This window comes from Haliotis cracherodii, unplaced genomic scaffold (genome assembly GCF_022045235.1).
Source record: "Haliotis cracherodii isolate W230 unplaced genomic scaffold, xgHalCrac1.p SCAF_14, whole genome shotgun sequence".
NCBI classification, from domain to species: domain Eukaryota; kingdom Metazoa; phylum Mollusca; class Gastropoda; order Lepetellida; family Haliotidae; genus Haliotis; species Haliotis cracherodii.
Genome location: NW_027266269.1, coordinates 3,361,405 through 3,372,488, shown reverse-complemented (window position 1 = coordinate 3,372,488; position 11,084 = coordinate 3,361,405).

Sequence of the window (11,084 nt, the reverse complement as noted above, 5' to 3'; positions counted from 1 at the left end):
ACGGACAGATGGTGATGTACGTGTGGGCAGATGTGGATGTACGGGAGGGCAGATGTGGATGAACGGGTGGGCAGATGTGGATGTATGGGTGGGCAGATGTGGATGTACGGGTGGGCAGATGTGGATGTACGGGTGGGCAGATGGGGATGTACGGATGGGCAGATGTGGATATAGGGATCGGCGGGTGTGGATGTACAGGTGGGCGGATGTGGATGTATGGGTGGGCAGATGTGGATGTACGGGTGGGCAGATGTGGATGTACGGGTGGGCAGATGTGGATGTACGGATGGGCAGATGTGGATATAGGGATCGGCAGATGTGGATATACAGGTGGGCGGATGTGGATGTATGGGTGGGCAGATGTGGTTGTACGGGTGGGCGGATGTGGATGTATGGGTGGGCAGATGTGGATACAGGGATCGGCAGATGTGGATGTACAGGTGGACAGATGTGGATGTACGGGTGGGCAGATTTGGATGTACAGGTGGGCAGATGTGGATGTACGGGTGGGCAGATGTGGATGTACGGGTGGGCAGATGTGGATGTTCGGACGGACAGATGTGGATGTACGCGTGGGCAGATGTGGATGTACGGGTGGGCAGATGTGGATGTACGGGTGGGCAGATGTGGATGTAAGGGTGGGCAGATGTGGATGTACGGGAGGGCAGATGTGGATGTACGTGTGGGCAGATGTGGATGTACGGGTGGGCAGATGTGGATGTACGGGTGGGCAGATGTGGATCAACAGGTGGGCAGATGCTGATGCACAGGTAGACAGATGTGGATGTAAGGGTGGGCAGATGTGGATTTACAGGTGGGCAGATGTGGATGTACGGGTGGGCAGATGTGGATGTATGATGATGAGGAAGGACACAGGGCTGTGGCGTTGTCAGATTGTCATGATCCTTGCAGTGTCAGCTCATATGTTTAACAAAGTACTAAACTTCCTCAAAATGCACCCCCATAAGGCTGGCTTACCGTGATATAACTCAAAGTGTGTTGTTAACTAAACTCTACCTCTGTCAACCACACAGTGAGTGCGGGACGAAGACAAACAACCTTTTCAGTGACTCGCGTTTATGTCAATATCACGACAGCAGATCTGGTCATCACTGAGCTGTTTGGGCTCCAGTTTACTGCGTTCAGGGGAAAGTGGCGTGTAGTGCATGAGACACCACCCCAGTTCACTATCACCTTAACATGGTGACCATGCCAAATCATATTTGAGGTATTCTAGCACGAGTCACCTTGTTCAATTGGGTAGTGCAGCAACAGAAAGAGTGGGAATTGCTACAGACCAACTGGATGCTTTGCGTGAAGGTGATGTGTTGGTGACGGTGTCGGAACCAGCTTTCTCTGTGTTATTCTGGTGAGTAAAACCGTGGAACGTCCGACATAAATACTCAATGCTTATTTGAACATTTGGCATTCCCTAAACACACATATAGAATTTGTATTTCAACAATTAAGTGTAACTGTTGCGAACAAGGGTTCTGGGCAGGAATTTTACGATTTTCAGGGTCAAGTACCTTCTGAATAGTCTGACAGGAGGCTGCAGCTCCCGTATCTACACTCTAGGTCACTGGCATTGCTACGTCTAGGGTTACATCGCACATACATGTACGTGGAAATGTCTGAACTGAACGTTCCCCGTCCGTCCAACTGAAACTTGCTGTGCAGTTTTCTCCTTCACGGTTATGTGTAAAGTTCACAGTCTGCTCACAAACAATCCCATCGACAGTGTCATTCACTGTTGTTACAAGCAACTCCCTACAACGCCAAGTTTGGTTTCCAAGGCAACCTAACCAAATAAATTTTAGAAATGGAGATGATATGTTGTATATAATATAAACCGCTTAAAGGAGACTTTTTCGGACATGTCGAAATGTCCGAAGATATCACGTACGACGTCCTCACACCATTTGTTGGTAGTTGGAATGAATTTGGACTTGTAATTTCAGAGGAGATATTTTTTGGAAGACGTTTGCGATTAACAATATTATTCTTTTGATTTTGTTGATTTAAAGATAAGAATTTCAGTACTGCTTGGCAGTACGGAAATGAGTGTCAGCCAAGCCAGACGCCAGATAAAATCAGCACTGATTCAAGGTCAGGCTCTCTCACTTCATCGAGTTTATGTTCAGTGTGATGAGAAATGAGAAACCCTGCAGTGACCATCTCTTGGTTGAAGTCAACTGGCCTGAAAAGTGAAACAGAAGGCTTTCTGTATGCTGCTCAGGGTCTGTACATGTGTGATTTGCATAAAAAAAGAAAATATTCTAAGAGCAATATTTAAGGGTCCCCCTAGATTTATTCAGATATGAAGTGTAAAGAAATGACGTTGTGGCATTCAGTCTTTCTAGTAAAGTCAATATCTGGTCATTGAGCGTGAGCATCGATGCAGACAGTCTTCTCGGAGTACTTGACATCAATTAAACTTAAATGTCTTCAAACTGTTGTCCCCATTGATGTCTGGGACTCTTCTGTGCCTCTAGTAGGACGTCTTGATTCCAGATCCGCAGTTTTCAAACTGTTTCATATCGTTGACGTCTAAAGTCGGATTCCTGTTACAGTCATGAGGTTGTCCCTCAATCCTAGTACAAAAAATGTTACGTACACATCGATCTTCCCTGAAAGCAGTCTTTCGAGACCTTCTCTTCCCACCCTAATCTTAATCCCAACCTGTGTGCCGTGTTCGGTCCATCAGTCAGGACGTCACATGTTTAGACCACACCACGGAATAGCCGTGACGCCTGCCTTAACATCCACTTCAACGATGGCAGAGCAGAAACTTGAAACAGGTGCTCTGCTCTGACAAAAGTCATCTCTTCCCTTATGACGAGTATGTTATCAACGCTGATGGGGAGAGCGATCTGGACGCTGTTGCATTCAGGAGGTCGTGCTATTCAGCGGTTGCAGCGACATAGCAAGGTACGTAATCAACGCTGTTGGGGAGAGCGATCGGGTCGCTGTTGCATTCATGAGGTCGTGCTATTCAGCGGTTGCAACGACATAGCAGAGTATGTAATCAACGCTGCTGGGGAGAGCGATCTGGACGCTGTTGCATTCATGAGATCATGCTATTCAGCAGTTGCAACGACATAGCAGGGTATGGAATCAACGCTGCTGGGGAGATCGATCTGGACGCTGTTGCATTCATGAGGTCATGCTATTCAACAGTTGCAACGACATAGCAGAGTATGTAATCAACGCTGTTGGGGAGAGCGATCTGGATGCTGTTGCATTCATGAGGTCATGCTATTCAGGGGTTGCAGCAACATAGCAGAGTATGTAATCAGTGCTGTTGGGGAGAGCGATCGGGATGCTGTTGCATTCAGGAGGTTGTGCCATTCAGCAGTTGCAGCGACATGGCAGAATTTGTAATCAACGCTGTTGGGGAGAGCGAATGGGACGCTGTTGCGTGCATGAGGTCATGCTATTCAGGGGTTGCAGCGACATAGCAGAGTATGTAATCAGTGCTGTTGGGGAGAGCAATCAGGATGCTGTTGCATGCATGAGGTCATGCTATTCAGGGGTTGCAGCGACATAGCAGAATATGTAATCAATGCTGTTGTGGAGAGCGACCAGGATGCTCTTGCATTCATGAGGTCATCCTACTCAGCGGTTGCAGTGACATAGCAGAGTGTGTAATCAACGCTGTTGGGGAGAGCGATCGGGATCCTGCTGCATTCAGGAGGTTGTGCCATTCAGCAGTTGCAGCGACATGGCAGAATTTGTAATCAACGCTGCTGGGGAGAGTGATCGGGATGCTGTTGCATGCATGAGGTCATGCTATTCAGCGGTTGCAGCGACATAGCAGAGTATGTAAACAACGCTGTTGGGGAGAGCGATCAGGATGCTGTTGCATTCAGGAGGTCATGCCATTCAGCGGTTGCAGCGACATAGCAGAGTATGTAATCCAAGCTGTTGGGGAGAACGATTGGGACGCTGTTGCATTCACGAGGTCATGCCATTCAGCGGTTGCAGCGACATGGCAGAGTATGTAATCCAAGCTGTTGGGGAGAACGATTGGGATGCTGTTGCATTCACGAGGTTGTACCATTTAGCGTTTGCAGCGACATGGTTTGGGCTCCATTGCTGCGAACAACATGTGATGGATATCGTAGCTGTCAACGTCAACCTCACGGCATAACTCTACGTGGATAAAGTAAATCGCCCAGCTGTTCTGCCGTACTTGCAGCAAAAGCCTTGGACCAGAAATACATGGTTGAATGATCGAATACCGGACAACTTACCCCGTCCTCACCACTGTGCCCCCATTATTGCAACAACGTAGTATTGAATAATGGGACAAAATTGTGTAATTGACAACTACAAGTGTCATTTCTCAACTGTCTCGTCTCGTCTGTGAATGATCGTCATATCTAGTTTCGTGTTGTATCTTTTGGCCGTGATTGTCGTTCACAGGGCTACATTAACACGATAACACGATCATATAATACGGTCAAATAAATATATTCTTAATGTTTTCCAATTGATGATAAATCATTCTGGGTCTTTAAAACACTAAAACACCCATGTGATTTTTTAAGTTTCAAATTTACCTTTACTGGAGAAAATATGAATTTCCGTTGTAATATTGGCTTTTCTCTCATTTGCTGATGGGGCTGACACTCTGTTCATGTTCATCATTTGTGGTGGTACATACACTGTTACATTCACTTTAATTCGGCAAACCGCGGGCAAACAACACAAAATATATCACTGGCATTTCACATAAAGCATAAAGTAGAGTCGCTTGTACAATTCTGATGATATCGTGAGTATGTGTTTATGCATTTTTATCAAATAGTAACGACACCAGGTGTTCGCGAAAAGATGAACGTATCTTGCCCCACCGGTGGCAAAAGACTAGTCTTCTGAAAGGTATCATTATAAATTCCTCTCATTGGAATGTACAAAGTGTTTACCGGATATTAGGTATCATTTTGTTCAGTAATCAATCAGAATTTGAGGCTTTTTTAAACATTGGTGACAAGTCCTCTACATATGATAATACACCCCTTGAAGAGGGTGTTTTAATTGTAAAGATGTATGTTTTAATTGTAAAGATGTTGTGGAAAATGAAGCACATGTACTTTTACACTGCCCCCTATAAAAAAATGTTACTTAAAATATGTTAGTTTTATGTTCAACGTTAAATGCTAATTTTAATAATATGTCTGATGTTGATCAGTTCGCTTTTATTATGTCATGCCCATATATTTTTAAAGTTACTGCCCAAACCTGCATGGATGTCTTAGATGTTAGAAAATTACTTTTGTATACATCTTAAATTTTTATAAATATTTTATGCTATTTACCCTTTTACTAACGTATATATATTTATTCCATATTTTATGTCTGTGTATCATTCTACGTTCTATAGTCTCTCATAATCCCAAACGGGATGGCTCATCACATGTATTTTATCACGTGACCTGTATATATTTTTTTATTTGTATGAGGTAGACATGAAATGAATTTATCTTTTTTTACCTTACCTATGACACACAGTTGTTATGTACATGCAATCTATTATGTGGTCGTCATCGATTGACATACACTGCAACATACGTGGTTGATGTGCTTACGGGAAATAGGTAAACATCTAGCTGCGCATTAGTGTATGCAGCCACAAGTGCTTTTGATAACATGGCACTCGACTTAATCTGTGCTGCCTCAATCTCTTCCAAACGCTGCTCATATTATGTATGAGTTTAACATTGTCGTGTTACCAGGCCCAGCCTCTCAGATCGCATGTCACACAGTTATGAGCTGATAAGGCCCTGGGTAACGATCTCTTTACCGGGAAACCAGGTCACCTCAACAGATTTGACAAGTCAATATATCACAACATATGGCACGCACAGTGAAGCGTAAATATTAACTCCAGAGATCGGTGACGCGATTTCTGTTGCGCCATTTTTGACAAGCAAATAGTTGTCCATATTTGAAACTAAAACAGGAAATCTGTTTCAACAAGGATTTCCTAGCTCTAAATAATCGTGCTCGGGTTTTATAATGTTTGTTGTTTAATGCGCACTCAGCAATATTCCAGCTATATCAGGGTGGTCGAGTCTAGGCTAGACACTTTAGTGATGGACATCATTAGCATCGATCCACGCAATTGGGATACAATGACATGCATCAATAAAGTCAACGTGCCTGCCACCCGATCCCCTTAGTCGCCTCTTACGGCAAGCATGAGTTGCTGAAAACCTGTTCCACCATGGATCTTTACAGGTTGGCAGAGGGCAGATTCTCTATGAAGTCTTTTTCTTTTTATGGATAAATACAAGTACTCAAATGTTGCAGCCTCTGCTAGTCAAGTGAATGAGGATCACCCGGCGGTGTGCGGTAGGGTAGCCTAGTGGTTAAAGCGTTCGCTCGTCGATTCCCGACATGGGAACAATGTGTGAAGCCCGTTTCTCGTGTCCCCAGCCGTGATATTGCTGGAATATTGCTAAAAGCGGCGTAAAACCATACTCACTCACTCATTCACTCACTGTGACATTTTGGCATGACACAATGAGATAGGCAGTAAGTATTACTAAACACACACATACACACACACACATATATATACACAAATTATATATTGTATAAAGGACAAGTATAATATCATTGTCAAGTCATTGCTTTATAAGACATTGACATTTAATGATAACATATATTTATATGTATGTGAAGAATGTGATATTTGGATCCTGGCATTTTAAGATGAAATATACTGTAACAAATGCATGCACTGTGGGTATCACGGGAGCTTAGCCTTCAGCCTGAGTTGAAGCCAACCCTTCCAAAGTGCAGCATTGTATGCAGTGGCCTGTGAACTTGTCTAAGATGGCTGGTGACACAGGTGGTCCAAATGACCAATCATGACAAAGAAATCGGCTTCAGCCCTTTGATCAAGACAGTAAACACCTTTAAAACAAAAATGAGCTGACCCAAACTCAAATCAGGTGAATGGGGTCTGATAGGGTTCATTACTGTCTGCTTGGACTGTTGAATTCGTATGTTCTTCGTAGTGGGTGTTTACTGAGCGAGAGGTCACACCAATGTAGGGGTGATCACCACGTCACAATGGACGTTATAGATCGCTCCTTTGTGGACTTGCTTGTTCGGTAGGTATGGCATGGAGGTGAGGGCTGGATCTTGGGAGTCATGTGCTGGGGAGTGAGAGCCAGAGCTGAGTAGGTGCAGGATATGCTGGGGAGTGAGAGCCAGAGCTGAGTAGGTGTGTGATATGCTGGTGAGTGAGAGCCATAGCTGAGTAGGTGTGTGTTTTGCTGGGGAGTGAGAGCCAGAGCTGAGTAGGTGCGGGGTATGCTTGGGAGGGAGAGCCCGAGCTGAGTAGGTGCGGGGCATGCTGGGGAATGAGAGCTAAAGCTTATTAGGTGTGTGATATGCTGGGGGCTGAGAGCCAAAGCTGAGTAGATGCGGGATATAGCGGGGAGTGAGAGCCAGAGCTGAGTAGGTGTGTGTTATGCTGGGGAGTGAGAGCCAGAGCTGAGTAGGTGCAGAATATGCTGGGGAGTGAGAGCCAGAGCTGAGTAGGTGTGTGTTATGCTGGGGAGTGAGAGCCAGAGCTGAGTAGATGTGTGTTATGATGGGGAGTGAGAGCCAGAGCTGAGTAGGTGTGTCATATGCTGGAGAGTGAGAGCCAGAGCTGAGTAGGTGTGTGATATAGCGGGGAGTGAGAGCCAGTGGTTAGTATTATTGATATATTTACATGACAAATATTAAACTGTTAAACTAGAACTTGGATACACCTCAACCTCAATCATATCAGAAGTCTGAACAAGCTTTCGCTGCGGGGATGTTTGTGTCGTCACACTATATTCGTCAGGGGTATTTCTTTTTGTATGTTTGGTTAGGTTGAAAACAATAATCATAAAGCGCATTTTGTAATGACGAAATCTTCATAGATCACATCCAATCAGTATCCATAAAGATATTTTGCCTAAAGGTTTAATCATAACTGAGTTAAGAACATGTGTATCTATATAGTGCTTCCACCACAACATTCCCTGTAGTACATTCTGGGATAATAAAAATATGCAAATGAATCCTTTTGGTGTTTATGTGTCAAAATGAGCGGGACGTATTGCTGAATAACCATGCCATGGCACAAAACAATATGTCAGTATCCTATTGATCATGTCATTTTTTATTGCTTTGATGTCACACGTATTTCACTACATTATCCTATTGATCATGAGAATGTTTCACCTCAGTATGCTAGCGATCATGACAAACGTTTCACATCAGTATACTAGTGATCATGACAGATGTATGACGTCAGTATACTATTGAACATGTCAAATTTTACACGTCAGTACTTGTGATCATGACGGATGTTTCACGTCAGTATACAAGTAACCATGACAATGTTTCACTTCAGTATACTAGTGATCATGATAAATGTTTCACATCAGTATACTAGTGATCATGATAAATGTTTCACGTCAGTATACTAGTGATCATGATAAATGTTTCACGTCAGTATACTATAGATCATGATAAATGTTTCACATCAGTATTTGTGATCATGACGGATGTTTCCCGTCAGTATACTAGTGATCATGAAACATGTTTCACATCAGTATATTAGTGATCATGACAAATGTTTCACGTCAGTATTTGTGATCATGACAGATGTTTCAGGTCAGTATACTATTGATCATGACAGATGTTTCACGTCAGTAAACTAGTGATCATGACAAATGTTTCACGTTAGTATACTAGTGATCATGACAGATGTTTGACGTCAGTATACTATTGATCAGGACAAATGTTTGGCGTCAGTATACTATTGATCATGATAAATAATTCACGTCAGTATACTATTGATAATGACAAATGTTTCTTGTTAGTATCCTATTGATCATGACAAACGTTTCACGTCAGTACCCGACTGATCATGACAAATCTTCACGTTTATTCGTTCGATGTCACACTGATCATAAGTATTTCACTAATTCTATTGATCGTGACAAATTGTTCACGTCAGTATACTACTGATCATGACAAATCTTCACGTCAGTATACTAGTGACAATGACAAATGTTTCACGTCAGTATATTATTGATCATGTTAGTTTATTGCTTTTATGTCATACTGATCATAAGTGTTTCACCTTAGTGTTCTATTGATCATGCTATGTGCATCGTCGCAGTGTCATAATGATCATGTATGAATCAACTCAGTACAATGTATATATATATCTTCTGTTGATAACAAACATAATTAAGATAACGCTATTGATAGAATATCAAATTTAATATTAAACATTCCCATTTCATTATTATTAGCGGTAGTGTAAGTATTATGTCATAAAGATGTGTTTTGCGATAGAGAATTTTAGCTTAATCAGTTTACTTAATATGCATTCGCACCGTCTCCTTGTTGAGATGTGATAGGACGTCATTCTTTGTCGATGACAACACACACTGATAACATTGCACCACGTGAACAGTATGCTGACTGACACAACATTGAGTTGACACATCATAGAAGTTTCTTTATTATATTTAAAAAAAATACAGGATATATGATACAGCCTACTCGAAACTTAGAGAAATGAATTATCTATAGCCCATGATTGAATTATCTCCCAAGGAAATCGTTTGCACATCAGATCATTGATTCATACGGTCATTTAAACCTTAATATTAATACAGTTTTGACAATAAAGCAAAGACCCAATTATACAAATGTGGTTTATCTTATAATATCTCTTCTTTTTTTTATAAAACAAAATACAATCTGCAGAGAAAAGTAATTAAACCTTTCAATAACCATAACAACTCTCTGCTGAATCCCTTACAAATTTATTCAGATATGCGTTTATAAATGCTCTTGTACAGCCCTTAACAGCATGTGCCTGATGTGATATTATTCAGTATTGGTAAACACATTCACATTTACTGCTAGCCCTGTTCTTGCTCTGCTAAAATGTGAAAAACAACAATGCATGTAGTCGTATTCAGGAGAGGTGGGAGATTCATTAGAGTTAATTACGGTTTCTGTAATGTCGAATTGGTTAACCAATATCATTTGTACACACAAGTAAGTTAAGTGTTTCTCAAAGTTGTAAAGACGTTGCAATAGAGGTCAAGAACGCCTTTTTTGGAAGTATAAATGAAACTGAATTTTCATGAACCGTTTCCATAAAATGTTCACTTTAACAACTTTGTATTCCCCAATAATGCCTGCTTTACTCTACTGTTAAGCAATTTAGAGCTACCAGAGATTTCTGGTTAAAGTTTCTGAATGTAGGACTAGTCCAAATGCGATGTTTAGGAGAGAATGTGGACGATGCCATATGTGTCATAATTCTTGTCTGATGAGTTTCAATTGTTATTTACAGTTCTTTGTACCAAAGAAAATTTGCAAATATCTAACTATGAGGCCACCACAATTGTGTAAACATGATACTTGAATAAATAAGGTGATGAAATACCACATACATTCTCGGTGAAAGCATTCATTATATAAGGATTAGTTATATGCTATATATGTATAAACGCAATTTCTCAGTTCTGTTTGACTACATTTTTGACATGGGTTTCAAAATCAGGACAAAATGGTCAATAAATATAATATCTGCTATATGTATTGCACTATACGATTCCGTATGCATTTGCCAATCAGTCCTAAATTACAATGACATCAGGTGGTCAAGTATCCATTCCAGTGTTTGGTTGTTTGTCAACAGAATAATATTAGTATGTCAATATTGTGTGTGAATAGCATTATCAGCACTATCAATTCACAACATGTTTATTATGTTTACTGAGTATTACAATGTACCCAAATACATAATTATGTCATGGCACTAAACACACAAGTGGAGCATCACTTGTCTGTTCATATGAAAGCGTAAAGAGCTTCCATATCGTACCATTTTCAAGGTCGACAGTAAAAATACTGTTTTGTTTCTTTAAAGTAGCAACGGCTTTACCGTTTCCATCAACATGAAATTGTTTCACTCTTACCTTTTTACGTCTTATCAGGTAACTCGAAGATTTGGTCCTAACAGAGTATCTTAGTATGTTGTTCATGCCATAATATATGGA